The following is a 15726-nucleotide window of genomic DNA, read 5'->3' on the forward strand; positions in this document are numbered from 1 at the left end:
CCCCACATGCCCCCTGCGCCCACCCCAGCCCTCTGATTAGACAGGCAGGGATGAGCGCCTCTATGATGGGACTGTAAAAGTGCTAATGTGGCTTGCTGATGGGAGTGCTGAGGATAGGGGCCCTCAGGGGACCCCCAACCCCCACCCAACCCTCCGTCTCACTCCAACACACTATTTCACACATGCACGTCTACATGCACACCAATACAGTCACACCGCTGTGCCCAAGCATCACAAACTAGGGATTAAATCAACAAACAGCCAGAAAATTGCTTTGAGTTGCTGCTAAGGTTTTAGTTCTGGGCGGATGGTTGGCTTTCTCACTTTGAAGGCTGGCTGCTCTCCACATGGACCTCTGAGCAAGGCAACCCTGAGAGACCAAAGCACGCTTTGTTTGAGAATCTGTGGTTCTGGCAAAGCTCGGCTTTATTCAGAAATAGATGAAGAGAATATATCTGATTTGACCTTTTCTCCTCTTACCTGCCATCCAGCACTCTTTAATATGAAGCAGAATAAGAGGATGTGAGAAACACAGAGCTGATCCCTCTGTTTGGACTTCCTTCATGAGCCCCCTGTGGCCCTGGCACTATGCTAATGCAGCTGGTTGCTGGCACTGTAGACATAGACTTGATACAATCTGACTGCTGCTGCTTTGTTATTCCCTCACTTGGTTTTGCTGTATAGCTTCTCAAACAGCAACAAAGCTTGTTGCCCATCTTGTGGTCGAATGTGAGGCGCATTTTTTCCAGGGGAAACCTTCTGGCACACACACATTTGGAGCAACTGATCTAAATGACCCTGTTGTGAAGGAGGGAAACACTTGAAGTTTTATACCTCACAAAGTGCCCTTTGGCGTCCATTTCAAAAGTGATTAGGTCACTTGCTCTCAGGAATGTTAAATTCATTTTATGGTATTTTTTATTTAAGATTAAAGTGACGAGGTGCGCCAATCAAACAGCCAACCTTAAACAGTGACCTGACTCTAAATATAACTCTCCCCACCCTAAAGAACTAAGCATTGTGGTCTACATAACAACCACATTCACTAAACATTTATTAAAACCATAAGAGACCAACCTAAAATATAAAACACATCTTTCGACATTTTAAATATCAATGTTCTGATCATGTTGACATTGACATGGTTCATATGATAGATTTCTGATCTGCCTCTTATATTGTTGAGGTTGTGGCAAGTTTAAGCAACTAAGCATTTAGCTAAAGTTAGGAAAAGAGCAAGCTCATGGGTAAAAGAAATGCACTTTGCATGCACAAGCCCCCCCAACCTGCTCCCCTAAGAGCTTCTGTGGCTTTATAACAACATCATGCCACAGATTGTTTGCATAATCACAAGGTTGTTCTACATATACACGTTAGTGTCTCTGTGGGTCTACATATCTCAGCTCAACTGGCGGACCTGAGCATAAAAAAGCTGATCGGTTGATCCCACTCCAGGCACATTCAAAATGGAAAAAAAAAACTTGAGTTGTTCAAATACAAAAGGAAACAGCTACACAGATGTCTCAAAAAAGTGTGCCCAACCTGCCTAGAAAAGCATATAAGTGTATAAGTATATAAGCCTTAACAGAGGAAAAGGTGATTGAGGAGTCTCATGAGGAGGTCCAAGTCCAGCAACAAGTGTAGTACACAGAACAACTTGCGGTCCTCATCCGAGTCAGTATCAGGACAATCTCATTAAAACATGCATAACATCAACAGATTCAAGTACACTATGTGTGCAACATGCATAAACCTTCAACATGAAGTTGATACTCCTTCCTATAGACAGTATAGAAAATTGAAAATCCACAGAGGTGGTTTTTTACATAAGTCTCCTCATACATCCCTGTTTTCCCCATGAATATAATGTAAAACACATTGCACCTCTAACCAGCCTTACAAGAACAAGTGTTTTCCAGCATGTCCCTATTTTAGTGTCCATGTTGTGCATAGTCAATAACCTTAAACTTTGCGAAAATCAAGATAATGTATTTATTTCCCACAAAGAAGGACCAAGTAGACGAAGATAAGCGTAAAACCGTGGCCATCCAGTCAGCACAATTCCCCATAAGCCCATCATGGCATGCAAAGGTCTGTCCTATTACAGTGGTCTATCACTTAGCATTGGTTTCAATGGAAATAAATCAATCCCCGGTGGATGATTACTTTACCAGTGTTATCCTCTCCTCACTAGACACAAGCTTTACTCTCAGTTGGTTGAGAGAGTGATGAGCAGACTTTATGTCTGCGGAGGATTGCAGACATCATACGTTTCCTTTAAACTCAGCCAGGGCACACACAAACATAGTCATTACTCTAGTTCACCTTTGCTGCCAATACCATATGGCCAGTCCAAGATATATCAAAAAGAAAACTATTACTATGCAAGCGGCGGTTATCTGTGCAGATGTACTGAAGAGAAAATGCAATTTGTTTGGCACAAAAGAAAGGCAAGGGTTATCAACAGAAATGTGTGGCAGGTGATAGAAAAGCAAAGCAACATGTGCAGTTTCTTTTAATGAAAAGAAAAGGAAGATGTGCTAACTATCAGTGGATAATGGCAGCAGTGACTGAACAGACAACGCAGCAGCCGTCTGATAACTCCACAACAAACAAAGTGAATAATGAAGCAGCGTGCCCCCCTTGGTGTGTAAAAGCTGTAAATATTCAATGACTACAACTACAACTCAAGTCCCAGGACTGTATGTTAAACAGGGCTGATAGGATGCACATGCTTTCTTTTCATTTCTGAAGAATTTATCAAGCTTGTCTAGTTTTGTAGGTCACCCATGACAAAAACTCAGCCTGCCTTCTTTGATACAGTATCCAAATGTGGGTCGCTGGTATAAGGACTGAATAAAGGGTTATTGCTTGGGGCTCTTTTCACCTTGAGATGCTGTCACACTATAAGAAGGGAAACTGACCAGGAAATGGGCCAAGAATCATGAAATCCCACTTTAAAGACGTCACATCCCAAAGACACATATTGGAATCTGCTGATGAACATGTTTATTACAATCAACGTGCCTGCAAGGTGATAGAAACCTCACATATATGTCCTGCGCTCAAGCAGGTGAATATTGATTTGGATCCTGTATCTCCACCAAGGTCACAGACAGAGAGATAGCGATTTGCTGAGGACAGCACTATGGGTGTAAGTTATAAGCATCAAACACAAAAATGAATTTCCAGGAAGAGGCATGAGCTTGAGTTGACTGCTCAACGCACGATCGATGGAACCGTTGTTGCTGCTTCTTTGAAAAGGTTTTTCAAATTGTATCACCTCACGCTCTGGAAGACACACACCGTCTATCTCTTTTTGCCTTTTATGAGCAATGCGGCCGTCACTGTTGTGCTGAACTTTACAACCCCAAAGGCGGTGAGACGAGGCTGAGTGTGGGATTTGCTTCAAATATGGCAGTAATGTGGTCAGGCCATGACATTAGGACTCAACTAATTGGTAAAAGACAATCCTTCTCTCAGTCTGCTCCACAGGGCAATCTTCCAACATTTGGATCAGTGTCACTGCCCTGCTGTTTTTAAGATGATAGTATGCAGACTTGGTCATTTTATGTTTGACCATTGAAGCGGCTATAATGAATATTTTTCACAATAACAATACATCAAATGACTCCGTGCAATATGAAAGGTGTCACCTTTAGTGACAAACCCACAGAAAATTATTACCTGACTCAGTAACTCTCAGCTCTATGGAGCGTTTTAGCCTCTTTTAGCTCATTGTTTGGCTTTAAAGCCCAATACTGATTAGGTGAATCATCGTCGTTGGTGCAGCAGGTAGCAGTAGAAAGCTCCAATAAAGCCACTGTACGCTACCTGCTCAGCACCAAATAGCGCACAGACTACCTGGAGACAAAAGTGGAACATGTTGCATCTCAACAGACAGATATTTCCCTAAGTGGAGACAAATCAAAGCTTAAAAGGAGAGTGAATACTGGACTTACACATGCAAGATGACCAGAAAATCAAAATAAATGCTAATGTAGCTCTGTGTCTATTTGATGTGTAAATAGGAACCCGTTTGCTTCCACATTTAAAGCCAAACTGATAAGTGGATTCATTTATTAATCAATCATCAGAAAATTAATTTGCAACAATAAACTGAATCTTTGGGTTTTGGAACGTTGACCAGAACAAACTCCGAATTTGTCGACTTCCAGCATTATTCACTACCTTCTGATATGTTATAGAGCCGAATTTAACTACATAATTGAGAAAATAATATGCCAGATGAATCAATAACCTGTTTATATTAATCATTAGAACCCAACTATTCATAGTGTAAATACAATTACTTAGAATGCTCCAATACAATTAAAGGATTATTTGCCCTGAGGTCCAGATGACACTTTAAGATTGCCAGGCTGTATTGAGTGTAATAACTTTAATTAAATTCAACTTTTGACAATGGTTCTGTGAAGAATTGAATCTTTCTATCCCCTCTCGAACTAATCTGACTGAAGGCACTGACCTGAAATCAATAAAGCATATCAATATATTCACTAAACTCAATCATTATTTCCCAGATGGTGAAAAAGAAATAATAATCTGAGTTGCTAAACAGATATGACACGGGGAATTCGTTCTTTTTGATGGATGAAAAGAAGGACGGTTTCATCAAACCAAGGCTGTGCTCATTGGCTCTCCGCTGTGACCCCATTGGATCTGATGACACAGATAGTGGGGGAGTGGTGGGGGTTAGTGTGTTCACGGCTGATAAGGCAGACGGGGAGGCTGAATGTGAGATACCGGCAGAAACACTTATCTGGATACTCGGAGAAAGCGCTCTGCCAAGGCTGAGCCCTATCGCACTCACAGAACCGCTGAGTGCTTTGGAGCCAGAGCTGACATGTCTGACTGATACCGCCCCAAAAAAGTACATTTCTTCCACCAAAACCAATTTTAGACCTTGACACTAAGATACGGAGAAAACGAATGTTGAGCAAACGAGAATGCTCACTGGGTCAATTGCACAGCAGACAGTCAAATCTCAATTTAGCTTTTAGTGCATTGGGGTTTGACTCGCAGCTCGCCCTGAGGCCCATCGATATTCTTTATGGCTCTTCCCCTGCGGCGCCTACGTCTTGCGCTGCTCTTCTTGCTGGGTCCAGATGGAGAGGTTGGAAGCTAGTCATTGTTCATGAGCTTTTTAACATGCTGGGTGCTGGTGACCTACTGTTTATTAGCATAGCCCCTGTGTGGTGTGGAGACTTGGCAGCAAAGTGCAGCATTTACAGCACATCCACCTGCTGTTTTCGCCAGACTCTTGTAATTACGTAGCCCTCCGTTCTACCTATTTCCTCCCCTAAGCTTTCAAACTGCACTGCAATTACTATACAAATCTGACTTGTACCTGGCTGCTGCCTGTATTGTAATGCTACACAGAGGTATTCATGTCGACTTCTGGGACTTGTCTAAGTTTACCATGTAACTAACACCTTCCCTCTCAGTACTCAGTTGCAAGGTGAGAGCACAACCTCTCTGCAATCTCAAGAGAGCGTTTGGCTGGCTTACTTGCATGACTGTCACTTCTTGTTAACTTTTGAACATGGCATTGGTACCAGTTTAGTTTTTATGTGGCATCAACAGCAGATGTAACATAGTGTGGAGATTTGTCAGAGAGCATGAATCATTTGACCTGAAGACTGAAAGATACTATCAATCAACATTATTTCCTTTGTTTTACTAAATAAAACTATCTTTAATCTAGAGAATAGAAAATTCCCCCTTTCTATGTGGAATATCTTTGTACAGTGACTAGACAGACATTCAGACGAGTCAGATATTTTTTTGATCAAGTCCAAAGAATTCTGAGTAAACATGTAAGAGAACTTTGCAAGACCTTTCAAAGACTGCACATTTCATTACTTTACACTGGAGGTTCATTGGTTACTTCCAGTCAAACAGGGTGGAAAGGATTTTTTTCTCTCCACTATAAATGGAAGCGAGCGTGTTGGCTGTGATACCCGGACATCTGTTTGTCCTTGTCTGTGATGAAAGCCTGAAGCGTGTTGCGTGTCCAAATTGGGAGTGCCTTCCATTCAGACACTTGTATGAGCCTAATGACCCCGGTCCCCGGGGTCGGCTCTTCTGCGGCTTCCCCGTTTTTTTTTTACCATTTTCCCCAATTTAAATTGTCTGCCCCTCTCAAAAGGGCCCCCATCTTGTTCCAAGAACATTATGGCTCATGCATTCCAATGTGCGAGGTCACTGGTGGAGGCAAAGTGTCAGAGCGAAGTGTCTACCACATGTGTTCATCTATTGGATGCCTCCAATGGTGGACCGGGCAATACAAAAGCATCCCGGATTCCCACAACTCCAAGACTGCCACTCCTTTCCCGTTGCACATTAGCATCAGAGGAACATTAAAAACCATCTGGGATGCTTTAAAACACTGAATTTCTTTGAGGGGGGTCTTTGTTCTGTAGTGATGGCTAATATGGCCCTGAGCTGGACATAGGAAAATACTTTTGTGGGGAAAATACAATCATTGGTGCCTAAAGGGGATTTTTTAACAATAGCCACCAGTTGAGAAAAAAAAGGCACACTGCCCTTTCAGGCAATCCTTGAAGTTCAGCCAAGCATCTTTGAGAAGACAGAATAAAATGTTCCTAAAAATAGCGTCATTGAGAAATTAAATATACGTAATGTAAAAAAAAGAGACATGTTCTACTACAACTATAGCTTAGGCTGATGGGAATGTAATTTGTTTCATTGGTTTGGTCTCAAACAAATCATAATGTGCAGCAGCTGGTGGCGCCAGTGGAAAAGTTAGAGGATCCCCAGTCAGTTGGATACAGCCTCTGGGAACTGTGAATCTCTCTAAAACTATCTACACATCAGGCAATGATTTCTGTTTTACTGGTTGACTGTCTTCTCTTAACATTATACCTTAAGTTTCACTGTGCTCAAAGTGTCTTTTGGTTTACTAGATTCAAGGTATTGAGAACCATTTGGACCACAGGGGGTCATATAAACTGGGCAGCATGGTCCAGGTGAAGCTATCCAAAGATGTACTCATAAATATGTTAAATCTGTCTAAATGTTACTGAACAACACAATATTTAAAGACAGGTTGACATTTGACCAGCAACTATGTTGAATAGGAGAGGCAATGGGAAGGACAGGAGAGGAGGCAACAATGAGGGTGTGGATCAGCCTGAATCAAAGATGATGTTCATTTAGTTCAACCAAAACATCTCTGCTTCTCTCCTGAGTCCTGCCCAGCGTGGGTCATCTGGAATACCCACGATTACTGTTTGTATTCAATCACCAGTGGAGGAGCTAAGTGGGGTTAAAGACAGTCACCCTCTCAGAGAGCTTTGCATGGAGCATTGGGAGATAACAGCTGTCTAAACAAAGGCCTGTTTCCCACTCAACGTTATGCCAAGTGTCACTGACAGTGGCCACTCACATGCGTAGCCAAAGCATCATGAAACATTAATGCACCAAGCCTGCGCTGCCACAAGCAGATATGCAAAGATAGTCAGTATGTCAGCCAAAACGCATGTTCGGATATCCTTAAATTGTGAAATAATCTTAATAATATCCATAATCTTCCAAGAGATATTTCAGATGGATGAAGTCAAAGCTACTGAGACTCCAGCCAGGCTCCTTCATTGTGTCTGCAGCTCCTCATCATACACAATTACCATCCAGCAGACGCTGCCCTGGTATCCTGTGGGTCTCCTCCATCACAGCCCACCTCATATCTTCTCTCTCTCCTCTCTGACTCACTCGTTTACATCTCTCGCTCCCTCTAACCCTCTCTCGCTAAGATTCACATAGGGGTTCAGATATCAAGCACCATGAGGAACAGCTTCATGAGTATATGGTTTAAATCTGTGAACCTAACCTTTTCTAATAAATCTAATAAACTCTGCCTTAAATGTCTGCTGACTTACCTAAAGAATCTCATTAGCTTTCAGTGGAGATTCCACTGCAGTCTCTAGATACAGATTTGGAGGCTTGCTTACTCCAAAAACTCTAAAGTGAGACTATGTAAATCTTGAAACCAGAAACAACACATTTATTACAAATGAAAAGTTGAAATCTTAAGCACTAAAACGCACCCTTTCTGTATTCAAAACACTGCCTTACTTGATCTGGTATGACCAGGAGCTTATAATATTAGGAAACTTTATGCAGACATTGCTGTGTAACTGATATTCCTTAATAGCAGCTTATTTACTAATCCATCAAACATCCTCGATTTCATATCGTCTCTTTCTCTGTGTGTACTAACAAACAAATGAAGCTGAGACTGGAGAGCACATGGAGAAGAACAGCCTCTGTGTGTGTGTGTGTGTGTGTGTGTGTGTGTGTGTGTGTGTGTGTGTGTGTGTGTGTGTGTGTGTGTGTGTGTGTGAGCTGGAGATCTGGGATCGGAACCAACCAGCAGCATCTAATACATAGCAGCTGTCTGTCTCCTGGGTTACACAAGCCTACTGTCTGCTGGCAACCATAAAGTGTATAGCTAGAACACACACACACACACACACACACACACACACACACACACACACACACACACGCACACACACACACACACACGCGCGCACACACACACACACACACACACACACACACACACACACACACACACACACACACACACACACACTCGTCTGCTATCCTATCAGCATCAGCCTTATTGCAAGCAGAGTAATTCATTATATCATCACAGACTTCCCTCTCTGAAGATATTACTTTTTCTTACCAGCTGTGGTAATAAATAGGAAATAGCCAGCAGAGGAAAAACCTTCACAGTAAAACATAATTGGCACCCAGGTGCATTCAGTAAAGAGCCAAATGTAGCCAGACTGTGAAGTCGTCGCTTGTAAAGCATGAGGTTGAATTACAGAAGCTGCTTTGATGAATGGAAATAATGTTTTTATTGTTAACATCGCCCACATTCTTCACTGGAGGCGAGCTTATATTATATCCACACAGCGTGTTAGCCATGGAACACTTTTTTAATTATTAGACTGAAAATTAATTTACAACAATTTTGATAATCAATTGATAATTTGAGTAATTTATCAAGAAAACTGTTAATTGGTTTTGGTTTTTCAAAATAATTTTTTTCATGTTCATATCATTGTAAACTAAATGATTTATGCTTTCTGGACAAACTAATTGAAGACGTTACTCTCAGAACTTGTAATTAGCATTTTTACTGAGTGTGGACATTTTGTAATTAAACAATTATAATCGACAGAAAAATGCCCTTAGTCATAGCCTTACAGTGCATTTCATAAAAAATACTAAAACAGAAAATAATTCCTCCAAAAAGTTTTAATATCATCTTATATAAATGTGGGGAAAAAGCTGAGAGAATGTGTCTGAAGTTAAAAGTTGTCAAGCTTTGCAATTCATTTTTGTCAATCATCCTAATTAAAGCAATGAGCCCATTCATTGTGCTCCCATTCAAACGCAGCAGCTCCATGCAGGTAAAGAAGGTGACTTACCTCACACACAATGCTCACAGCTTCTCCACTGATTACAAAATGTAAGCTGAAGAGCGCCTTATCAGCCAGCCCCGACAAATGTTCTCACCACTGTGTATCTCTCAGAGTGCTGACAGCTCTGTCATCTTCCCTCTTCTCTCTGAGTGTTTACTCGAGTCTACCTAGAGAGCTGGCTGATGTTGTACAGCCAGTGAGGAGAGTGAGAGAGAGAGAGAGAGAGAGAGAGAGAGAGAGAGAGAGAGAGAGAGAGAGAGAGAGAGAGAGAGAGAGAGAGAGAGAGAGAGAGAGAGAGAGAGAGAGCGACAGAGAGAGAGAGAGCGACAGAGAGAGAGAGAGAGAGAGAGAGAGAGAGAGAGAGAGAGAGAGACGGAGAGCGGAAGAGAGTGAGTTCCCTTTCTCTTAAACAGTAGACCCTCTGCAGTCAGACTTCACTCCCACCTACTGCTCTCTTAAATGCCCCCCACCCATTCACCCTCTACACAGCATTGTGACTGAAAGCGAAGGAGCTGAAACAGGACGCCTCAAGGCTGGAAAGAGAGAGAGAGTGACTGAGAGAACGAGAGTCGGAAAGGAAAAGGGGGTGATGGAGGGGGGGTTGGACCATTAGCAGCAAATTGCACCAGGCAAGCCAATGGAAAGCAAGATATGAGTGAATGCAGAGCCTGCATTAACATAGCATTTAAGAACTTGAAAGCAGGGAGTGAACAGGGACTCGGCTCTATTTGTGAGACTGATGAGGATACAGACAAACACTGAATGTATAATACAAATTATCAATGCTGAAAGTGGCATTGTGAAATCAATAAAATGAATGCATTGTCACCAAATATTTGGTTCTAGAATATTGAGGATATACTGGCAGGCCTATGAGGTGATTAGCGATTGCAGACCGTCGATGAGCCGCTGATGGTTTTGTTTTGTTTTGTTATAGCAGCTGGTTTAAAGCTCCTGACTAAATATTTTCACCACCGTCCCGAAAAATAATTTCAACCGCCCCAAAGTCAGTGTAAACTGTCAAAAATGTAAATATTTATCATTTTACTTTGGTATTATCATCTATTGTGGTTATTAGCATTAAAACACACAATTCAAACAATTAGGAAATTATTTGTTTTTTTTATTGAAATATCTGCTTTGATAAAAATAAAATCTTGGCATTAGTAGTTTAATGATGTACTATAAGTTGCTTAGAGCTAGTGTTAGAAAGTTAAACAGGCTATAACTCCATCTTTATTATCTATTTTATATTGCTTTGAAAACATCTCATTTAAACACCTGCATTTATTCAAGTTTCTCTGCAAAAACTACATTTTACAAGATTTGTGTACATCATGATAACATTATAATTGACATTTGCATAATTTTTACTGAAAACATCTTAAACACATCATAATGGAACTTAACGGAACCTCTGCTAGCGTTAGCTGTAACCTCCATTATTTAGCCAAGCAGGACTGTGCTGCCCAGCGGCTGCTAACATCTAACAGCTAACATTAACTAGCTCTCCTCTCGCCGATTTTAACATGCATTTTTTGTTCACAATTTAGCGAAATCATCAGGGAAAAAATAGGGTGCGTCCCCTGGACACTGGATAGTGAGTGTACTGAAAAATAAATTAAAAAACAAAACAATCTTTTTGGTTTCTTATTGCCGATCATTGACTAGAAAGCATTAATACTGATCACCTTGTTGCATATTTTTACTGAATATTGGATGCTAACAATCGGCTGTCTATCAATCCCTATCCCTAACCATTTAATGTAAAGATTATTGATTTTGAAACTTTTTTAAATGCTAGTGTGACTGGGCCTTAAAGTTAGAATCCTTAAGATTGATTTGATGATACTTCTGGTTTCCGATGGTAATGATAAGTGCATTTCAGTAATATAGGTCTTTATGGGTCCAAAGGTTTGCATGGATCCATACGGGCATTAGACATATTGTCAATTACACCCACGCTCCACAGCCATAGAAAGGAAATCTGCCTCAATCCCATCAGATTTGACATAACTTTGAACGGATGTGAGTAGCCTACTGGCCAGGTGACTATGAACCAAGTGGACTTATGTAGAACTAATATCAAGAGTTTTGTTCCAAATGGCACGAGTATCGACCACCAGAAATACAACAGAAGAAAAGCAACTCGTGTTCACAGGGTTTACAGCACAGCCACACCTTCCAGGTATTCCCTTAATCCTTCCCTTGACTTGGACAAGAGACATAAGAGCCAAAAATATGTTGACATGTTTTTTGATGAAATGCAAAAGCATAGAAATAGTTGACAAAATGTTGACCATAAATGCTATCCAGAATGTGATTTGATAAAGTGAAAATCTTTGAGTTTGAGTTCTAGTCTAGAACTTGCATTCTTGTTTGGCTGTCACTGACCTGAGAGGGTGGCTTCTTTGCCACTGACTCATCCATTCAACTGCTCAGGCTGTGACCACCAAGTAGAAACCTGAGACATCAAACAGTCGTGTCAGTAACCACCTCTTGATTACAGTTTGCTCGGGGTACCAAACGCATGCTGGTTTTAATTACAAGCCGTTCTGCACTCAAGACAATGATGTAAACAGGCAGAACCGCCTCAAATAAACACAGGTACAGAAAGCTCAGGAGGATCCTATAGACCCCTCGTTCTGGGGGAAAAAAACACTTCAAAGCGCTGAGAAATGTGCATCAAAAGATCTTCATGAGAGCCAGTGTGGAGGATGGTATCACACTCATTAAGTCAGAATATGACCCCTCTGACTGATCATACAGGGCTTTGCTGGTTCTGATGATGCTAGAGAATGAAAAAGACCTTCACAAAATACGGCGTTGCTTTTTATCTTGATATATTTCTTGAGCAAACTTTAAAAAAGGTGCTAAAGACACGGTTCCAGGGAAACATTTTGGAGCTAAATAAATATATGTTTTTCTAACTTATGGGAAAAAGCCTTTGGGGAAATATGCTTTTATAAATCTCAAATGCTCCATGTGTTGATAAAGATTGGTGGTATGTGAGTGAAGATCCATACCAAACATCGGTGAGGTGTGTGTGCTGAGTGGAGCTTTTCTCAGCAGGGGAAATTATCCTCATCTTGTTGCTGAGAGCCGGTAGCCAGTCAGGCAGAAAATATCCTCTCTAATCCTATATACAGCACAATGGCACATATGTAGCACGGCTATCGGGTGATAAAAGGCAAATTCAATGACTTGAGGGGCCCTAAATTCATTTTCATCCCCGCTCCCAAGAGAGAGGGATGAAATCTATACAGTCTGGGGGCATAGATCTTTTTTAATGACTTCTGGCTGTAATGATATCATTTAGATGAGATGATGGCTTGAAAGCTTGGCTATGTATAGCACCTGTTTTAAATGACTGTAAATGTAGATTCCCTGCGTCTCTCCATCTGTTCCTGTTCTCACCTTCCTGTAGCACTCCTCTCTCTCTCTCTCTCTCTCTCTCTCCTTCTCACTCTCTCTCTCTCTCTCTCTCCTTCTCACTCTCTCGCTCTCTCGCTCTCTCTGTCTCTCTCTGTCTCTGTCTCTGTCTCTCTCCTTCTCACTCTCTCTCTCTCTCTCTCTCTCTCTCCTTCTCACTCTCTCGCTCTCTCGCTCTCTCTGTCTCTCTCTGTCTCTGTCTCTCTCTATCTCTATCTCTCTCTCTCTCTCTCTCTCTCTCTCTCTGTCTGTCTGTCTCTCGCTCTCTCTCTCTCTCTCTCTCTCTCTCTCTCTGTCTGTCTCTCGGCTCTCTCTCTCTCTCTCTCTCTCTCTCTCCCTGTCTCTCGCTCTCTGTCTCTCTCTGTCTCTCTCTGTCTCACTATCTCTCTCTCTCTCTCTCTCTCTCTCTCTCTCTCTCTCTGCCTGTCTCTCGCGCTCTCTCTCTCTCTCTCTCTTCCTGTCTCTCGCTCTCTCTATCTCTCTCTCTGTCTCTCTCTCTGTCTCTCTCTCTCTCACACTCTCTCTCTCTGTCTGTCTGTCTCTCGCGCGCTCTCTCTCTCTCTCTCTCTCTCTCTCGCGCGCTCTCTCTCTCTCGCACTCTCTCTCTCTCTCTCTCTCGCGCGCGCTCTCTCTCTCTCTCGCACTCTCTCTCTCTCTCTCTCTGTCTCTCTCTCTCCTTCCTTCACAGCCTCGCCAGGCTTCGCAGAGAATTGCTGTGGGAGTTCTTCACCTCCCTGTTTGCGAAGGCGTACCTGTTCACCGACTTTCAGAGCAAGTGAACTGAGCGGGTTTGATTTCCCAGCCGACATCTCGTACGTGCATCCTCGCCTGTCATCCAATTTCTGCCGCTCCGGAACAAGGCGTCTGCATGAGGGAGCCCATTTTATTTCCATTAGAGCAGAACAATGTTCAGTTTTATCAGCTGTCATTTAACATATACACAGATGGAAAAATGCTACAATAACATGCCAAGCAAAGAGAGAGAACAACTACCTGCCCCACATGTTACACCGTTGATGTTGCCAAGGACAGGCTATTTTCAAAAACAAGTTTCCCCTACACAACCTATTTAAAATTCAATTTATGATCTGCAAAGTGCAATAGAATCAATTATGCAAGGATATAGAGTAAATTAATTGTGGTATTCAGTGTATAGTTCACTGGTGGAAAACTTAATCTAGTGGCAGCAAAAGGAAAAGTGAGGCAAAGGTTGCATAGAGCACGTATAATAAGGTCTTCTTGCCACTGTATAATTGGTGGCGTCTAACTTGAAGGAAAGGAAAGGGACTCTGTTGGAAGTGAGACACGTTCTGTCAATGACAGTGAGACCTAATTATACCATGGAGCCGCGGCAGCCATGGAGGATGTCAAAGCGGGCAGCAATAAGGCAGCAATAGGGAGGACACACCACCCGCCATGGGTGTGTGTGAGCTTGCAGGTGACCTGGAAAGACCTGTTTACCTCATTAAAAATGAATCACAAGGTAATAAGGGCCCCACTCCCATTCCTTCCCCTCCCTCCCTCACCCCGTCCCTCCCAATGTCTGTCCTTCATACATTATGCAGCAGCAAGGTGGGACGGTGTGGGTTAAGTCCTCAGGGAGGGTCACTTGGACGGAGACCCAGTCTGCCTCCTCCTCCCTTAGTGACTGAAGCCCCAGCCTCTGTAATGCAATAATGAGACAATAACACAGTGGCGGGAAGCATAGTAGGTGATGAGCACGGAGCTAGGGAGTCTAAGTAGAAGCAGCCATCAGCAACAAGCCTGTGGCCACAATAAGTTAAACAAGGAAGAAAAAGCTTATTAGCGGTGATCCATAATTCATAACGCAGGGAAGAGATGGGCCACCATCGCTTTCATGAGAGATGCAGGCACAGAGACACCACATGTTTCTGTTTTGCTTTCCTGCAGCTATTTGCATTATGTTTGTCAAATAAATGGAAGTTTAGAGGTCAGGGAAACAGTCCTAAGAGCTGGAGGTCACTGACTGGATGAAGTCAATCATACAATTAAAGGTCAACATTTTATGAAACATAGTCATTTGCTTTTCAAGTGAGATGTCTGTACAGAGCTGGAGTCAGGTTTATCTTAGCTTAGCATAGAGACTGGAGGACCCTACTAACCCTAACCTAACCCTAACGCTGTGTAACCTGGAAGTAAAGAGAAATGGTAACACGATCATTTGTGATGTGTGTGTGTGTGTGTGTGTGTGTGTGTGTGTGTGTGTGTGTGTGTGTGTGTGTGTGTGTGTGTGTGTGTGTGACGTGCTTTACCTTTGTCTTGGTGAACAACAGCAGGGCAGTGACCCAGTTTAGTACCATCATGGGTCTGCTTCCTGACTCTGGTACATGAACAAATCCAGCTGCTCTGAAGCTCCCAATCAGTATCTTCTGTATTTATCGGCATACGGGGAGCAGTTCAACAGGAAGTGACAGTCCATCTGAGTTTGTAACGGTATGTAATGTGGTAATGCTTGGATTGCTATCAGGGTTTTTCTTTCCAACAATTTATTTTTCATGACAAACTTCTATGTGGCTATTTCCTTAAAGCAGTATGTACCAGTGCAGCCCTTGTTCTGGGGAAACAAGTATAAAAGATTTGTTCAGAACTAACAAACAATCTGTGTGACTGATGATCTAAAGCACGCTACAGCTAGAGATGCAGAGACATACGGGACGGATTGATGAACAACAAACTCCCCCTAAAACTACATATAGTCATTTATATGTTTCTGTTCAGATACATGATACATCAGGATACAGCAAGTTAACAAGTTAGAGGTTTTAGTAGCTGTCTCCAGTTTTTATGATAA

General features: G+C 42.3%; 1 protein-coding gene across 3 annotated transcripts in view; it reads right to left on the bottom strand.

Annotated features, from left to right (window-relative positions):
* tncb (tenascin Cb) overlaps positions 1-9641 on the bottom strand; it is a 40798-nt gene extending 31157 nt beyond the window's left edge. For all 3 annotated transcript variants that reach the window (XM_029439712.1, XM_029439710.1, XM_029439709.1), the window contains exon 1: positions 9489-9641. The gene's annotated coding sequence lies outside the window, so the exon portion shown is untranslated. The remainder of the gene's footprint in view (positions 1-9488) is intronic.
* Between the last annotated feature and the right edge of the window lie 6085 nt (positions 9642-15726).

This window comes from Cottoperca gobio, chromosome 9, assembly GCF_900634415.1.
Source record: "Cottoperca gobio chromosome 9, fCotGob3.1, whole genome shotgun sequence".
Lineage (NCBI taxonomy): Eukaryota > Metazoa > Chordata > Actinopteri > Perciformes > Bovichtidae > Cottoperca > Cottoperca gobio.